The sequence below is a fragment of the Acomys minous genome (assembly GCF_964271855.1).
Source record: "Acomys minous genome assembly, chromosome: 8".
Classification (NCBI taxonomy): Eukaryota; Metazoa; Chordata; class Mammalia; order Rodentia; family Muridae; genus Acomys; species Acomys minous.
Window position 1 is genome coordinate 58853709 of NC_140489.1, and position 19332 is coordinate 58873040.

Consider the following 19332-nt stretch of genomic DNA (forward strand, 5'->3'; position numbering starts at 1 on the left):
ACTAAAACACAAAAAGTGGTATAAAATGTATTAATTGAGAAGACTATTTGTGTCATGTATTAGGTGTATAAAATGTTTTCTCATATATCACTGTTATATAACTTGATGACAGGCACCTTCTTGTTCATAGCTCATAGCTTTTGTCTGTCCACTCTTTCCCATCACCTCCATGTAAAGATATTCTCTTTATATGTATTTATTGGATGGGGGCAGGGTATGTGCATGTCATAGTGTGCTGGTGTAGGGCTATCTCACAGAATCCAGCCCCAAGGCCCTTCTGTTGTTGTTGTTGTTATTTTTCCAAATAGGGTTTCTCTGTGTAGCTTTGGAACTTGTTGAATAGATCAGGCTGGCCTCAAACTCAGATATTCACCTGCCTCTGCCCCGTGAGTTTTGAGATTAAAGGTGTGTGCTACCAATGCCTGACAGCCTATCTCCCTTTTGGATAAATTTTGTGTTCTTTTCCTCTGGTTTTTCCTTCCTCTCCTATTTTTAATTTATTTTTAAATTTTCTTTTTATATTTATTTTTTTATTTAATTAATTTATTCAGATTACAACTCAACTGTTATCCCATCACTTGTATTCTCCTTTTCCTCCCTCCCTCCAGCTTTCACCCTATCCCCCTCCCCTAGGTCTAAGACCGAGGGGGACCATTATGACAGCTTAATACATAGATACTGTTAAATAGATCATATATACTCCCTCTACTTCCTCGCCACTGCCTCCAACTTACCAAACGTGTTCCCTTTCTAACTTCTCACTTATAACCCACTGAGTTCAGCTAGTGCTGCCCATATGCGCATGAATACGATGCCACCACTGAAGCGTGAGAATCCCATCAGCAGCCACATCCTTAAGAAAGCATGATTTCCCCGCCTCGTAGAAACCATCAACTGCCAATGGCCCCTCAGAAAGGGATAGCACCTAGAGATCATCTGTTTCATCTATGCTCAAACTGGGGTTGGCCTGATCTGGAGCAAGTCTTGTGCAGGTAACCACAGGTGCTTTACATTCTTGTGTGCCATAGCCAAGCCATGGGCAAAAGACAGCATCTCACAGCATTCCACCATATCCTCTAGGTCTTCCTGTTCCTCTTCCTTGGTGTTCCTTGAGCTTTGGTGGGATAGGAGGGGCATTGATATAGGTGTCTTGTTTAGGAATGGTACTTGGTCTCTTCCTCTCAGCACTTTGGCCAGTTTTACATCTTCCCATCAACTGCTGACACTGCCAAAAAAAAAAAAAAGTTTCTCTGACCAAGGTTGAGATAAGGCTAGGTCTATGGGTATAAGCATAAACATTTAGACGGCTTTTAATAGCATGGCTATTTACTAAAATAACAATTGCAGGTTCTACCCTAAGACCTATGACCTTTGGGGTTTTTTTGTTTGTTTGTTTGTTTGTTTGTTTTTTGTCCACATGAAGTTGAGAATTGATCTTTCAAGATCTATAGAGAATTGTGTAGGTATTTTGATAGGGATTGCATTGAATCTATAGATTGCTACCAGACAAGAAATACTGCTCCCTTGGAACAGGCCTCAAATCCAGTCAGAAAATAGTTACCCCATAACTGTCACATCACTAATGCACCAGTGCAATTTCACTGGCAGGTTGATATGCAGCATGCAGGATCCAGTACTGGGTAAAACCATTTGTGTCTTTTGCTTGCCAGAGGACTGCATAGCAATCTCTAGCTCTATGAAAGCAAGATATCATGGAGGAATCTTCCTTGTTGGCTTGAGATTGGTTTGGTCTTAACATGGTGTTATGGTGGCTAACCAAAAGCAATGGCAACAGTTCATGTTGTTTTGGAGAGTTCTGGGACCTCCCTGACCAATCATTCTTGTAGGGAGGTATTCCATGCCTTGCACTGTCACTTTCATTTAATTACCTATATATTCTGGGAGTGACATTTTCTAGTCATGAAAGGTAATTCTGTTCAAACACCTTTTTTTTTTCATAAAGTTTGATTTTGAAATTCACTTACCAACTAGCAGGCTTCCATAGGCCTTTTCGCACATCCTCGGTTTTGACATCCTCCTGTCTCTGCAGGGTGCTGAGATTGCAGACATGCACTACCATGCCCCATGCTCTTTCAGTAGTTTCTTGAGTATCTTCCCAAATGTTCTTTAAGCAATTTTAATCATGCACGTATACATATATGTGCATATTTTTGTTTTTCCCTCCACTACTTAATCAAAATTAGCATTTGTCTTGCTATATACCTTGCTTTTCTTTGTTAATAGTGCGCACTGGAGATATTTTCAAACCAGTGCATATAAATCTATGCCAAAGATAAGATGTTATTCCATAACGGGGCTTCTTCCAAGAACCCCACTTGCCCCCACCCCTTCTCACTTAAGGGAGTATCATTTGGAACTTCAAGAGTATGAGGATAAATGAAGGAGAATATTAGTGTCATAGCACTGAAAGGAAAAGTGCTAACAATATTTTGCTACACAGCCTTTTGGTTTTATGAATGGGGATTGCATAAAACACACTGACCTATTAAGGCTGGATGAGACAACCCAGTATGAGGAAAAGGATCTTATTACAACTTGTTATGCCATGTTTGGTTGACATCCATGGGAGGCCTGTCCTCTTCAGAATGGAAAGCAAAAGTGAAGGAGGAGTGATGTATGGCAGGAGGCAAAGACAAGGTAGGGGTGAGGACTGGGAGGAAAGGAAGATATGGGAAATTGTGCTAGGGATGTACATAATAATAATCACACACACATCATACTGATAAACAGTATCTATTATTTTTAGTTCACATTTTTTGTTTTAAGTAATTAGACATTCCATTCTTTAGAATAGCTTCTGGCTTACAGAAAAGAAAGTGGATGGGTACAGAGAGTTACAGTTTCTTCCATGGCCTTCATAGTTTTTACTTACTGTATCCAGGATGGTTTTGCAAATCATGTAGCTTGCTTGTAAAAGTAGTTATCAAATTCCGCCTCAGGTCAGTGCAGCCTTTACGCAATCTCATAGAGCTCAGACTGATTATGATCTTATGTTTACTATTATAAACAATATTGTGATCATAGTCCTTCTACACTAACCTCTTGGCAGATTTCTGATTATTTCCTAGAACAGGGTCTCAGAAGTAGAACTGTCATCTCAAAAGGCATGGGCTCTTTCCCCCCACTTTTAGCTTTTGATACATATTTCCAAGTTGGTTGGATCTACTTGGAAAGACACAAGATGACCTTGCACTTCCACTCCTCCTAGTTCTACCCCGAGAGTGCTGAGGTCACAGGCAGGTACCTCTATGCCTAGTTTTATGAGATGCTAGGGAATCAAACCCAGGGCTTCATAAATGATAGGCAAGTACTCTAGCTGCTGAGCCACATCACCAGCCCTACAACTCAAGGTGAGTGGGATTTTTTGTTTGTTTGTTTGTTTGTTTGTTTTCCATCTAATTTAACTTTTGGATCCAAAGCTATCATAAGAAAATAAGCCATTCATGAGAGTGACTGGGAAAGCTCCATCGTGAACAACGGGGCGCTGGAGGTGAAGAGGGCAGTGGGAAAAGCTAGGGGATATGAGCTTTATTACCAATATTTCAGCTGTGGGGCTTTGCTGTGACACAGGCCGACTCTGTATGTGACAGTGGAAGATGTGGGATGAAGCTCACCCACAAGTGCTACATTTAAACAAGGAGACTCTTGTGACCCTTAGAAAAAGTCTAGGCATTACCCCTATTAATGCCGGGAAATTAGGCATTATGTGTTCCCCTTGTTCTGAGATTGTATGCATGAAAATAGTTGTCCCAATGCTTATTAATTCATCTTATGTTGTACCAGGAATGATTAATATGTGACAGTATGTTTAGGATGTTCCTAATTCAAAACACAGTAACAAAAATGACTTAGAATTTGTTGTTGTTGTTGTTTGAGACAGGTTTTCTCTGTATAGCCTTGGCCAGCCTGGGCTTGCTTTGTAGACCAGACTGGTCTCAAACACACAGAGGTAGTCCTGCCTCTCCCTCCCCCAAGTGCTGGGATCACAAGCATGAGCCACTCTGCCTGGCAGACTTAGAAGTTTTTTTTAAAAATGTATATTTACAGAAAGCCGTAGGATTCAAAGTGAAAGACTGACGCACAGGTATGACAAAAATGTGGCATGCAACACATCTGGGAAAGAATACTACAGGAGTTTGGAAAAAAGCACAAAAAGATTTCAAGTCTTAAGTTGAATCATTTTAAAGTTTTTAAAGAAGGTAATTTACTGGTGGCAACTATTTTGGGGGCTACATGCATCACAGTAATGCAATTGCTCTTTGTAGTAAATGGCTCGGGGTTCACAGGTGGGTTCAAGTTGCTGCATGGAGAGGGTGCACATGCTGCAGGTTAGACCCTAGTGACTTGAATGGATATCGGAGGCATTTCTGCACATTGTAGGCATATATACTACACTCCTTATGTTTTAGCATATGCTATCACACATGCACTAGAAGAACCTTCACTTTATAAGTGTTTCAAAGATCATTTCAGTGTTGAAAACTGCAATAATTCCATCTATAAACACAGAAATAAAAGTTTAGTACAAGCGGGAAGTATCAGGATTTTTGTATGTACAGACACGCACATGTTCACTTTTGTTTATAGATGCAAATTACTGAGAAAAGGGATAACTTCATGCTTGAAGAACCGAGAGCTTAGACTTTTTTTAAAAAAGCCATTAATTTTAGTTTCCTTCGAGGTCCAGAGAATTTTTTTTTCAGACTGCTGTTGAGATCAGATGGTCTCTAAAGAAATCAATCTAATTTCAATAGAAGAGCTATGCTGTGTTGGGATTTTTCATATAATCCAGTTGCTAAATGACACCAGGCTACTTTGATTTAAAAGAAGAAACACAGACACCATTGTTCTCCAGCCTTTTCATTCACGCTAGGTCAGCTGACCCAATATCTTTCCCTAAAGAGAAAAAATGCATTTTCCGTGATCAAATAAAATCAACATTAATAAAATAATACTGGCACTGGCATAGAATGTTATTCATTTCATAATATAAACATAGTGCTAACGCCCTAAGTGAGAGCCACAGGAGAAAGGATGAGACAGGAAACCCACTCAGCAACTCAGGCTACAGGTGCTTTTGGGCCACTTGACTAAGAGGGGCCTGCAACTCTGTTCTCCAGAACTGGCAGAGAAGAATAAGGTCATGGTTAAAGAGGGCTGTCATCAAATCTAAATTTGAAAGTAATCTTTTTGTTGCTAAGGGCAAGGAAGTTTGATTCTTGTTATTACAAACCTAAATAAAAGTTTTCAGCAGTTCTATCTAGTAGATACAACAAAATCTCACTTATTGTCACAGGGTTGCACAGGTTTATAAGAAATAAGAACAGAAAGAAAAGAAAGAAAAGGAGGGTTCTATTTCCCAGGTTCTCTTACAAATTCATTAACAATTCTTGGCTTCTTTCATCTCTGTTGGTCTTGCCTGCCCCTACAATGATGCATTTAATCAGGCTTGTGAGAATGCACTTTCTAGAAGGCTCTTGATAGCTATGACTTGTAATTTTGAAATGTCTTCATCAGGCTTTACAAATCAGAATTTTTTAGACCCCAAGCCACTGGTGTTAATACGTGCTTACTGAAAAAAACCTTAATGCCAGACCCAAGATGACCACAAGGTACACCCAGATACCAGTGAGGCACAGTAGTTGGAGAATCCATATGAGAGACTATCAGGCTGCCTTTTGCTAAAATCTGTGCTGTCTGGAGGTCAGTTATGACGCTGGTGTGAAGCATTAAGGCCAAAACCAGCTCGTACCTCAAAGGGAATAAGAAGTAGTTTATAAGAGCCACATTTTGGTGACCAAGGTCTAGGAGACATGTAGCTAGGTTACCCCAGGCTTCATGCTCCACCAGGGAAGCAGTTCATAGGAGGAGCATGAAGAGAGTTTTAAATCTAGCTAGGCAGTTAAAAGATGCAACTCTGGAACCAGTAGATAGGTGGTTACAGCAGGATGGGGGAATCTCTACCAAGGGCCTCCGATGCTATCTGATGACAGTTTTAGCTTTTGGGTTGGTAGAGGTTAGTTGTGTTACTAATATTCTAAAAGGTTTTTAACCTGTGAGTCACAGGATGATAAGTCTGACAGAAATGAGCAAGAAAGTACTGTTGGGGGCTAAAGCTGGCCCAAGATAAAGTGTAATTAGGCTCTGATCCTGCAACGTCCCCACTTCTCCACATCACTGCACTTGTAACCAATCAGTTTTGCAGACACAGCTTCTTTCCAGGAATTCCTGTTCTCAAAGGAGTAACTGTATTGTGTTTCTATAATTCATAAAGAACACATTCTCATTCTATAAAACACGGGTCCTTTGAAGAATAGAGCCACTGCCTTTCATCACCGTGAAACAACTACTTTTAAAGTGTTTACCTATGTCCTTCTACATTTTCATGAGCACATGTGTGCATATTCACACACACACCGCTAAAATATATCCCATGATGTCTGTGCCTCTCCATATTGAAATGCTTTCTTAAAAAGGCAGATAGCGAACTAGATATATTCCATTACATACTTATATTACCATTCTATATTAACATGTATTTATGGCATTTGAAAACTCCAGTGGCTTGAAAAAAATAGAATAAGGTAAGAGACCCAAGAAAGAATGTATAGAAAAGTTCAAGAGCCGGGCATGGTGGTGCATGCCTGTAATCCCAGCACTCAGGAGGCAGAGGCAGGCGGATCGCTGTGAGTTCGAGGCCAGCCTGGTCTACAAAGTGACTCCAGGACAGCCAAGGCTAACACAGAGAGACCTTGTCTCGGGAAAAAAAAAGGAAGAAAGGAAGAAAAAAGAAAAAAAGAAAGAAAAGTTCAAAATTCCTTGTCAAATCATTTTTTACTCTCCAATGTGTTTTTAATTTATTTTATCAATTTATTCATATTACATCTCAATTGTTATTCCATCCCTTGTATCCTCCCATTACTCCCTCCCTCCCATTTTCCCCTTATTCCCTTCCCCTATGACTGTGACTAAGAAGAACTTCCTCCCCCTTTATGTTCTCATAGGGTATCAAGTCTCTTCTTGGTAGCCTGCTATCCTTCCTCTGAGTGCCACCAGGCCTCCCCATCCAGGGGACGTGGTCAAATATGGGGCACCAGAGTTTGTGTGAAGTCAGACTCCACTTTCCACTCAACTGTGGAGAATATCCTGCTGGTGGGAATGCAAACTAGTACAACCACTTTGGAAATCTATCTGGTGCTATCTCAGAAAACTGGGAATAAAGCTTCCTCAAGATCCAGCTATTCCACTCCTTGGAATATACCCAAGAGATGCTCCAGCACACAACAGAACATTTGCTCAACCATGTTCATAGCAGCCTTATTCATAATAGCCAAAACATAGAAACAGCCTAAGTGCCTCTCAGTAGAAGAATGGATAAAGAAACTGTGGTACATTTACACTATGGAATATTACTCAGCTATTAAAAACAAAGAATTCCAGAAATTTGTGGACAAATGGATTGAACTAGAAATGATCATAATGAGTGAGTTCACCCAGAAGCAGAAAGAGTCAAATGGTTTATGCTCACTTATATCTAGACACTAGCCCAAGGGGCATGTCCCATGAAAGTCTTCACTCACCAGGAAAGTGGGACAGAGGGGAGGACATACTACTGGGACTCTAGGTGAGAGAAGCATGGGAGAATGGGGAAATAGAAGGGTCCATAGGCTCCAGAAACCTACAAGAAGAACATTTTGTTGGGTGGATCTGGCCCCAGGGATCCTACTCAAACTATGGCACCAGCCAAGGACAATATGGGCAGTAAACTTCGAATCAATGCTTTTTTTTTATACCAGATGAATCACAATGCTGAGTTCTTCCATCGATACTTGTCCAAAACCACTAGCAAGTGCACTACTGCATTCCTGTTCTGATTCCTGAACTGTATTCATCAGGAATGCCTTTCCAATTCTAAAGCAAAATACTTTGTGTATGTGTAAAGGAGGGAAACCCTCAACAGATGCCATTGTTCTTAAATCTCTCTGCTTCTCTAAAGAGAAATAATACATTTCCTGTGATCAAAGAAAAGCAACATTAATAAAACAATATTGGTGCTAATAAGGAACCTTATTTATTTGATAGTGCAACTGTTGTAGATTTTCACATAAATATTAGTATCTAGCACCTAGTCTGAGATGTTCCACAAGTATTTTTGCATAAATCACTAATATCAGGTGCTAATACCTGGTATTGGGTACTTCACAAATAATTTTCAAAAAAAATAGTTTGTCACTTCCCTAAAGTTGATGTAACTCTAGTTAGCACATTCTCTCTGCTTCTCTTTTCTATTGTATCATCATCATGTCAAGACGTTCTTCCCCAGCACTCCCTATGTACATCTCTATAGGACTATAGTAATTTCATACCACATCAGTTCAGATGAGGAAGTCTTCAGTTTACTTATATCACTCTGGTGCTCATCAAAACTTTGACACTGAAAAAGCACCCCCAAACTACAACATTAGTGCCAAATCCATACCACATGGATTGATTTCTTTAATACCATGTTTTGCCTCGCTTTCCCTAATAGATCTAGGCCTAAATTAGACAGACAAGAAAGATTATAAAGACAAGATATCAGTTGATAACAAAGTGTGGTGACGATAAAACTTCAACCCGATCTTTTTTCCACATTGAGAACGATTGGCAAGTTCTCAATAGCTCAGGAGCATATAGGCAATGAGCCCCGATACCTATTATAGCTGGATGGGACAGAAACAAACTATACTGCATCTTTAGGCATAAAATAAAAAATAATTATATGTGCACAGAATGTTACCCTTTGCAAAGCTATCAGAGCAGGCAATAACTTTATGACTGGCCATTGCCTGTTCATCATTGCAACGCAGGCAGATAATAGACACCTCCCATGAGACAACCCCAGACAAACTTCCCAGTCCCCTCACCCAAACCTGAACCTTCACTACTCATTGGTGGTGCTCATTCATCCCTACAGTGGCTGACAGCTCTATCTTCTTAATCGTTTAGGCTACAACGCATAGTTTCATTATCAGCTTTTCTCTTTGGCACACCGCATCAGTCAATCCTATTAATTCTGTCCTTGAGAGATATCCACAATCAAACCACTTCGTATCAACCCCAGTGCTGCCGTTTAGACCATGTCACTACTTCTCTTCCCTTTTCACTTACCATTTTAACAATTCCTTCACCAATCTTCTGCCTGCTCATGACCCATTTTCGTCTACTCGAGCAGCACTTGGTGAACGTTTTCCAGTATGAAAGTCAAATTATGGGGATTTCTTTCCCACTCCCTTTAAAGCCTGTAGGTCCAGACTCCACCTATCAGGGAGATTGTCTCTCCTTTTCCACATCATTCTCACCCTACCAGTTGTACTGGCTTCCTGCCTCTCTTCCCTGCTTCTGCCTTAGGGCCTTTACATTTTCTTCTTTGCCTTAGGATATCAACTCAATAATGTGCATGGTTCAAGCCTATATATAAATGTTGTATTTTCAGTGAGGACTTTCTATTTGGCAGCTCTTAGCTACGGTCGATTGGAAAACAGGGCCATTGGCTTTCTGCACTCATATAATGCGAGCTAGACTACAACTGACAGAGTGTGGATGTGCGATGCGGGTGAGCTCCAGAGCCTAGAGTTTCACGGCACCTGCCTTTGAGGTCTTGAGATGATCTAGGGCCCATTTAACGAAGCCCGTTCCGGACACTGGAGGATGGTAACTCACATCAAGGGAGAGGTCCTGGACATGTCAGGGACACTGTCTTAGAGTCTCCAGCCCCTGCTACACTGCAGACCCCTGCTGTTACAGAATTAACATAGGCGAGATTTGTATTGACGCACTGGATTGTGAGAAACGGCTTTATTAGCTTGCTGTTTGGAGCTGCTGTGCTTAAGGATATTTGCTATGTAGTAATAGGCAATAGAAGGCACTGAACTGTCTACCCTTCCCTGGGATGCTATGTCACCATCACTTGCGTCTGCCCATACTAACTGGGATGGGAGTCCTATGAGGACTGACTGGGATGCTTTTCTGCTTTGCTCACTTCTCTGCGGTCAGTATCTAGTATAGTGTCAGCCAATAGGGTTCCAATAAATATTTGCTAAATGGGTGAATGGATAAGCAGATGACTACATATAGACTTGGGAAGGGTCTTGCAATCTCTCAGTATAGTTCCTTCATTTTTAAGACAACATATTTGATACCTACAAAGAATGAGCAATAGTGACAGAACTGGAGAGTCAGAACTTCTTGCTTCTAGCACGAAAAGTCTAATTTTCCATATTTACACAACCTTTGTGCAGAGAGGGCCTTTGTGTAGGAATTCAAATTTTTATTACTTCTAAGGTCAGAAGCTTAGTGAAAAAGGAGAGGTAACAGAGTCGATGCATTCATTTAGCAGGGAAGTCTGGGCTTCGTGCTATGGATCAGTGGCTCAAATGCCATTATTGAAGCTGTCACATTGGTCCAACTTCTTGGACAGACTCCAGCATGAGTACATTAACAGCTCTAAAGGACAGAGATAGTGTTTCCTGACAGAATTCTAGACAACACCCAAGGACCTGTCCAGTGTTCATTCCTGAACCAGTCCCTAGTAGTAAGGGCACCGCTACTCTCTTCCTAGTCAGGCCTCAGTTACAGTCCTGTTGCTTCAGATGCAGCTGAGGAGACAGGGCAACCTCTTCTTTGTATAGAATGGCTTCCCTTTGGAAAGGCAGGTTCTGTTACCAGGAGAGCGAAGGTAAGGTGTTCTGGTCACACTAAATCCCCATATATCCACTTACACTAGTCAGCAAACTGCACACGCCCTCAGTGACAGCAGAAAATAGGTGCTGGTTTTCCCTCAGGAAAAGGACTAGTAATAACACTGGGAGCATTTAGTTGGCTGGAAAAGCAAACTGAAGTAACGGCCAATAAGTGAGGCAAGAGAAAGAAAAGGGGATGGGGGAGGGGAGGAAAGGGAGGAAGGAAGAAAAGTGAGGAGGGTGTGAAAAGGGGCAGAAATCAGAGAAAGGAGGAGGAAAAGCAGGGGCGGTGGGGGGAGGGCGAAGATGACAACAATGAAAGGAAGTGGGGGAGAAAGGAATCGTCAAGTTTCCTTGGAGTCTCTCATCTGACTCTAACCCGTCATCTACAGCACAGGCTTAGAATTTAGAGATGGCGTGGGGAGGCATCCATATTCCTGAGAACCCACCAAATAGGTATCCATGGTTGCATCCACATTTGGAGTAAAAGCTGAAGTGTTTTAGAAAAGCCTGCCACAAGGAGACAGATGGAGTGGAGGGAAGGGACTGTGCTTTATTGGAAAAAATCACCATGTTTAACCAGGATTTTGAGAGCAAGCTAAAATAAGAATCTACATCGTCCATTACAGGGCACTGCTGAGATGGGAGAAGGGAATCACTATGCCTCGGCAATGCTTAAGAGATGTTTTTCATCTGGAAAATGATCTTAGGACCACTTTTGCTATTTTGAAATCTGGCCCAAGCACTTGTGAGAAGATGACCTTTTATATATTGCATTTTGCGGAGAACTGTATAGAGTTGGATACAATATCTTGACCTAAAGGGGAAAAATGAAATAGAAAGAAAAATGGTGTTTGCAGGTTTTTCAACCAAAAAGCAGTTCATGACAGAAGGGAGACGAGCAGAGGCTACAGACTTGGCCCAGTAGAGCAGGCTGGCTGAAATATTATCATCTGAAGGATTCTAGACATCCGCCTCGTTTTGCATGAGCCACCATCAGCAAGTGACTTGGGGCAGGGGCTGGGTGCCGTTTGTTCTTTAAGGCATCTTGTCAACTCTTGGCTTCACCAGCCAGCTTTGGATGGGAGGAGCTGCCACGGAGAAAAGGTTACTGATTTCCGAAAGGTTAGAGGTTCTTTCTTTCTTTTTTTTTCTTTCCCTTTAAAGAATAACATTTCAGCTTGATATTATTTTAGTATTTACCACTCTGTATTGTCTTAGACCTCATCTTGGCAAAGGGCTCCTAAGCAACTGCCACTTTTAGCATTGCTGCCAAAAGGCGCCTTTCACAATAAAGCATGCTGAGCTTTGGCAGGAAATCAATAAAGTGAAAATCTGTTCTCATCATCCATACATTTACCATCACAATCAACAATCAAAGGCAAGACCTGGGTTCTTTATCCACAGGCCCCAGCCTCCCAATTTTCTGCTATGAAAGGCAGCATAAATTAGAACCCTTGGTTCCTGTTAGCTGGGCTTAATGGGTATGATTTATGAACCATTAAATGAGGTTATGTAAATTGATCCTTAGCAGAATGCTAGCGCCCAGGTGACAGGTGCAGCGCGCTCGTCCACAAGGGTTCTGTACAAATCAGATTTCAGTGACATTCAGTTTGAGGAAAGAGAAATATGTTGTCAACAAGGAAGTGATTTAAATAGTGCCCTGGGTTCGTCAGCAATTATGCCTTTCTTCTTAATTGCTGCAAACTATATAAATTCTAATAGGAAATAAATTAGTAATTTACTAGTTAATGACAAGGGTATAAAGGAGAAGGGCTTAAATATTTTAAAAGCCATATTACCAGTGAGGCCATACACTGGGGTGATTTCACTGATGCTGTTAAAGTTGAAGAGATGCTTTAAAACAGGAGTGTAAACTTTGACACATGACAACTAAAACTGCAAGCATTGCAGCAAAAAGCAACTGGGTGCATGTGGGAAATGCCCCCATAGAACTAGCCCATGTGTCCCCTGGAAACGGAGATGCCACCAGGCTTCTATTTTATCACTAGTTATCATTTGAGGCTAAAAACAAATAGTCCTAAAAAATTTTTTTAAATTAAAAAAAAAACAAACAACTCAGGGATAAATAAGAAGTTGTTTTATACTTAAAACCTTTTTGGCAACCTGGCCTCTGATTGGCCAAATAATGAGCATGACGTTATACAAAGGGAGTGGGGGTGGGCAACGTGGCTGATGCTGCACACCATTCTCTGCCTGCCTTGCTTAAACAACACGCGACAATAACCTATTTCCTGCCCTACAGTTGGCTATGCAAGCAACAAGCTTCCTGACTGAGGATAGTTTCAGTGTCCAAAGTAAAAGCTTGTTTGGTGGGGAAAATGGGTCCCAAGGAAGCATCTACAAATTAATCACTTCTGAAAGAGAGAGGGGGGGGGAGATCAAATCTTTTCCTCTGTGTGTGTGTTGCTCCCAGGGAAGACAGCGATGGCCCTGTAAGGAAGCCTTCTTCCTTTAACGTCAGTATCATCGCCAGCTTTTGTCTGCAGCTGTTATTGTGCCTGTTTCCATGAGGCTGACCCCTGTAAGAGGACACATATGGATGTGGTAGTCACATCCTCTAGCCCCTGAGGGAGCCTATTCGAGCTCCCCGACAGGGGGTCTCTAACACTATTTTAGTAGGCATTTCTGCTGTGCAAGTGAAGCTGTTTATGGACAGGGGAGATGATTTGACCCACTGTGGTGCCGTAGGAAAAGAGCGATGAAAGGGCAAAGGTCAGATGTTTAAAGAGGCTTGTGACTGTGGCCCGGTTGGAGAGGCTCTCTCCCCAGCAAAGGGAAATGCTGAGATGTCATTTGTGAGCTAGAGAAGTGGCCAGAGAGGCCACAGTTGAAAGAGCATAAACCAACTGACATGTATCAATGACCTCAGTACTGTTGGGTAAAGAGAGCCTGGAGGTAAAGAAGTGTTGTGGAAAGGAGATTTGTGAGATTAAATAAACTAGTGCATGAAGAAAATTCTTAAGGATGCATGCTACAGCAAAAAGCCCGCCAGCTATTTCAAATATTAACACTGCTCCTATGTATGTGGCTATGGACAAGTTAACTTCCCTTCTAAAGTTCTGAGTAACAGAATTCTGCCATGAAGATTAGAGTAATGCATCAAAGAACTGACACATAGCAGGCAATTATTGGATGACTAGATACATATGGATATATATGATATATATATACATATATACTGTATATATATTATACATACAGAATTTATAATATTAAATTACATGTGCTCAGAGTCTTTCCTTGTAAGGTTGAAATGTAAAGGGATTATCTACAGCACTGGGTTGCTCTGAAGATTAAATCAGCCATGGATAGGAAATGCCAAAGCAGAAGCTGTTTCACAGGAAGGACTGTATGGCACCTTAATGGTGAGAGTGACTCTGCATCTCTTATATTTACATATTCGCTAACCTGCCTGGAAGAGGCTACTAACTTATGGTAATCTCCTAGCCAAACACTGTCTAGCTCTACAATTTGAACATTCTACCCACTCAATGTATGCTGTGGCTTAGTGAGATTAAATAACTCATCACAGTTGTAAGGTCTCCGCTATGCAAGATGAACAGAACGGAACTGTGAACATTAAAATAACTAAATGAATAGATTCTATTCCAAATGTCCCTAGCAACAACAAATACAACCACACATATATGTGAACACCAGGAAATTTTTGGAAGGGATGGGTGGGTTTGCACTTTGGTTATGCAGAAGGGATCATAGTTTTTTTGTATATATCGAGGCTCATCAAGTTGTATATACCCAATTTATGCAATCGTTTGCATTATTATTTCTACCTTAAGCACATAGTGTATCTGAGAATATACGGAAAATAAGTGCAGAACCAGTTTAGACTTATCCGCAGTTTAACTGTGTTGTGATGCCTCACAAGGCCTGAACAAAACAGCACAGGCCTGTGGACAAGTGGAAAGGGGCCATGCCCGAAGGATTTCACCTCCAAACCATCCAAAAGCACTTAGCTTGATTCCTGCACTCCTTAAATTTTAGTCTCCATGCCTATAAGAAAACGAGTTCTTATCTAGAGGCTTCTAAACCACACTCCCCCAAGACCTTGCATTTCCTTAAGACTGCTCGGGAGCCACAGCAGACGGAAGACCAGAAAGCAGAGTCCGGCCTCTCTGAAGATGCTTATCTGGCTCCCCAGAGTAAACTCTGTGCCTTTGGAGATGTTTTCAGCCCTGCATTCTGAATCTCTTTTTCCAAATTATAGAATGACATTATGGCCCTAAGCTATACGGAAATAAATTTCTATTCAAGCAACATCTCTCAGGCTCTGTTCCCTCTAAGATGCTAAGTTGGCTGTTGAATAAACAGCCTCTCCCTCCTGAAAACACCATCTCACAAGAGCTGCCTGCGCCTCCCTGGTTACTCTCTCAAGATGCATTTCTTTCAGGAATTGTGCTTTCAACTCACTTAAAAGCTAGAATTGAATTGTTCTCCGAAGGCTCTTAACCTTTGCACAGCAGACCACCATTTCCTTGAAGAATATTTTTATCCCTACCCTATCTCTAAGTCTTATCTGTGTACTTTATCTTGTGAACACAGCTCTGTGCCCTAAGGAGCCTAATGCATTGGAAAATGTTCAATAAATAATCTGAAAGTGAACGGCCATTGCCCCTTGGGTGGCAGGCTCCAAGTATTCTCAATATTCTCTTCTTATACGGTGAGTCCCAGCTTTTGCTCCCCCCATCCCAAGCAATAGTCGGAGAAACCTATTCTACCAGAAGGCATCACTAATTGAACCAACCTTCCTAATTGTGCTTTGATTCTATGGCGATCACCTCTGGAAATTCAGCAGATTCTCCACCACCACTGCGTGGTACAAGCTTCCCTTCCTCCTTTCTAGGAAGAAGGAACCAATGAGAGTATGGATTCTGAAGAAGGATGCTACGTGGAAGATAGAATGCAAATGAAGTTTTGTCTTCAAAGGCAAAGAAGAAAAAAGAGAAGGCTCATCCATGGTTAGAATCTTTCCTTTTCAGAATGTCATGGTGATGGGGGCAGGAAGATGGCTCAGCAGGGCAGTGTGAATGGTACCTGCCAGCAAGTCTAATAAACTAAGTTCAAGACCCACATGGTAGAAAAGAAAACTGATGCCCATAAAATTGTCCTCTGACCTCTACACATGCACACAGACCCAGTCACACACAAAATAAATTAAAATGTAATAATTAAAAGGATGCCATGCTTTTTGACAGGTATTAAAGTGAAGAGATACTAAAGTTTAAAAGGCCTTGAAGATGAATCTTATTATACCTTAAAGAATTTAGAGATTCTGAAGGCCAATATTCCCAGTAGACACCTCTTATCGGTAATAAAAAACAATAGGTAGCCTTGACTGGCTACTCTAGAAGCATATGTGTACCCGTGTGTAGCTGTTTGAGTGGGCCTATCTCAGCTCTACCATCGGAACAACTCTAGCCGTGTGCCGGCCTCATCTGGGAAATCTAAAAGGATGACATAAACAGACAAATTCGGACTCTGTCTTTAGAGAGATTCAGATTTGGGGTGGCGGGCGGGGGGGCAGGATCTGACATCCTTGGTTTTTAAAAACTCCTTCACACATTAATATTTTTAGCTTTGCTAAGGGTGTTAGGACCCAATGAATGCCACTCCTCTTCATACTAGATTGAGGTGGAAAGATGAGTAGCTGATTGCACATATGAAGTAAAGACATCTTATGTACTCATTACTTTCTTGGGTTGTCAAATTCATGGCCTGGGCCTATTCTAAAACAATGTTACCTTTGACCAAAGCACATTGAACTTTAGCAAAAATAGAACTTAGTGAACACACCTGCCGTCTTTTGAGGTCATTGTTTTCTCCTCCTGATTTAGTATAGTTATAGAGTACCAGAGTTGGCTCCAGCAAATCTGAGGCCCTGCATAAATGTATGTATATTTTATGTAATAAATAAAACCAAGTAGCAACAACTTCTAAGTCAAAGGCTAAATAGAGTGTCTCGTTTTCTTTTAAATTGAAAAGTTTATGGCCGACACTCCTCTGTTGGGATGAGACCCACACAGCTTTTAGATGCTACTAGGAACTATGAGAATGCAAGAGCTGACCGTTCTACTGTGAGGCGAGGCAGAGAGTGAGACTGAGTGAGCACACCAGCCACAGGTGGTGACTGGGAAGCCACCAACAGCATGGCTTTGTGGACCTCACTTCCCAGAAGGTTTGCACTCACTGGCTCGGTCCCCTGATGCCTCGCAGTACCCTCCTCTTACTTGGCCAAATGCAACCCTCATGTTTGGAGAGCGAGAAATAAAAGGGCTTCTTTGTGTCTGCCATAGGATTCTGTAATAAAGTGGGCCCCAGACCTGGACTGAGCTTCCTTGGTGGCTTTGTCACACTTCTGATGAAGAAGAAAGATTCAAGCTTTGTTGATTTTAGCAAGGGATTTCAACAGCTTTTTGTACTTTCAGTCTTTCTCATGGCCCCAAACTTTCATTCAGTGACTTTGATACTCTCTTCATAGCACTTTTTAATCAGCAGCCACCAGCAATAACTGATAAACTGGAAGAGTCTTTAAGGAGAACATTAACAACTTAAAAGAGATAGCAAAATATTTTTGACCTGAACGTTTCTCAACCTCCATTAACTTTCTTCTTAAGGTATGAACTGCTAACTTGCATTTACATGATTTCATGGCACTTCTGTTCAGAATCATAAACATTATTATTTCCAGGTTTGTTCCTAAGCATGTTGTTTAAATTAAAAGATACAACTTTGACACACAAACATGTTATCATGTATCTGGAAACCAAATTTTAATTTTATTATTATTATAATTATTCACATTACATCCTGATTATAATCCCCTTGCTCTTATCTTCCTGTTCCCACCCTTTCTCTCTTTTCCACCCTATTCCCCTCCCCTAGACCTCTGACAGATGGGGTCCTCCTCCTCCACCGTCTGACCACAGCTTACCAGGTTTCCTCTATATAGCCTGCATCCCCTTCCTCTGTGTTCCCACTGGACCTCTCAGCCAAGGGGTAGTGATCAAATCTTGAGCACCGGAGTTTGTGTCAGAGGCAGAAATTTGTGCCAGAGGCAGTCCCCTCTTCACCCTCCTTCCCCATGTGAAGAATGAGCTGTCCATTGGCTACAACTGAATAGGGGGTCTAGGTTCTCTCCTTACAGTGTCTTTGGTTGGTGCACCATTTTGTGTTTGGCTCGCTGGGTTCAGATCTGCCAGCATTGATAGTCTCCTTGTGTAGCTCCTGACAATACCGCACTACCCCACCCCACCCCCACCCTGTCACCCTTTCCTCCCTCAACTCTTCCATATAACTAGCAGCTCTTCACCCAGAGTCCAGCTTGGAGTGCTAGTATCTCCCACTGGGTGGAGTATCTCAGAGGACATCTACGTTGGGCTAATATCCACCTATAAGTGAGTATATGCCATGTATATCTTTCTGGGTCTAGGTTACCTGACTCAGGATAATCATTTCTAGTTCCATCCACTTGACTGCAAATTTCAAGATTTCCTTGTTTTTGATAGCTGAGTAGTATTCCATTGTGTAAATGTGCTAGAGTTTCAGAGTTTCTTTATCCATTCTTCGGTTGAGGGACATCTAGGTTGTTTCCAGATTCTGGCTATTACAAATAAAGCTGCTGTGAATATAGTTGAGAAAATGTCCTTGGAAACCAATTTCTATAAAGTGTGTCTGGTTACATGCAAGATATAGTGAAAGGAAATTAATGTAGAGCATTATTTCACACTAGCAGAGCTTTATTGGTGTGTGTGTGTATGTGTGTGTGTGTGTGTGTGTGTGTGTGTGTGTGCGCGTGTGCGTGTGTGTGTGTGTGTGTGAATATATGCACATACATGGATCTAGAAAACAACATTCGGGATTCAGTTCTCTCCTTCCACTGTGGGATTTAGGGATCTAACTCAGGAAGTCCTCACAGCCATCTCATCTGTCCTTCAGAAGGATTGTAAATATTACAAATCCACTTCCCCTCCTTTGGATTCTAACTGTAGAAGGTCAGTGTCAAAGGTAAAAGCCAAGAGCTGGGGATGTAGCTTAGTGGCAGAGCATGCACTGAGCATGCCCAGGGTCTAAGTTTAACAGCCAGCACCTGCACAGTGTAAATGGTGAATGCCAAAACTCTTCCACTGCCACCCCCCACACTCATATGGTATCAGGAAATTAATCTCTCATTCTTGAATTGATTGAGATTTTTCAACAAAACTTGACTAACATAGGCACTCTAGGCATGCTATTATTCTTTTGGGGATCTACTTAACATGGCTATTCTGTATCTTGGATTAAGAGCTTAAACACAAATTCCATTCTAATTATTGTAATAGCAAGGTACAGTGTACTCCATTCATACATTGAAAGGGGTTTTAAATCATAAGCCTAGCATAGAGCACTTTGAGAACCTTGTCTAAAGAACAGTTGACAAATATGTTGATCATACCAGTAGTCACAATCAGTTACCATGAGCTTCCTTTGTAGAAATCCTAAATAAAAGTCTCCTTGGGTTTGTGTGAGCCACGTGCAAGTTCGACATATGTAGTTTCAAGCTTTTGTTTGA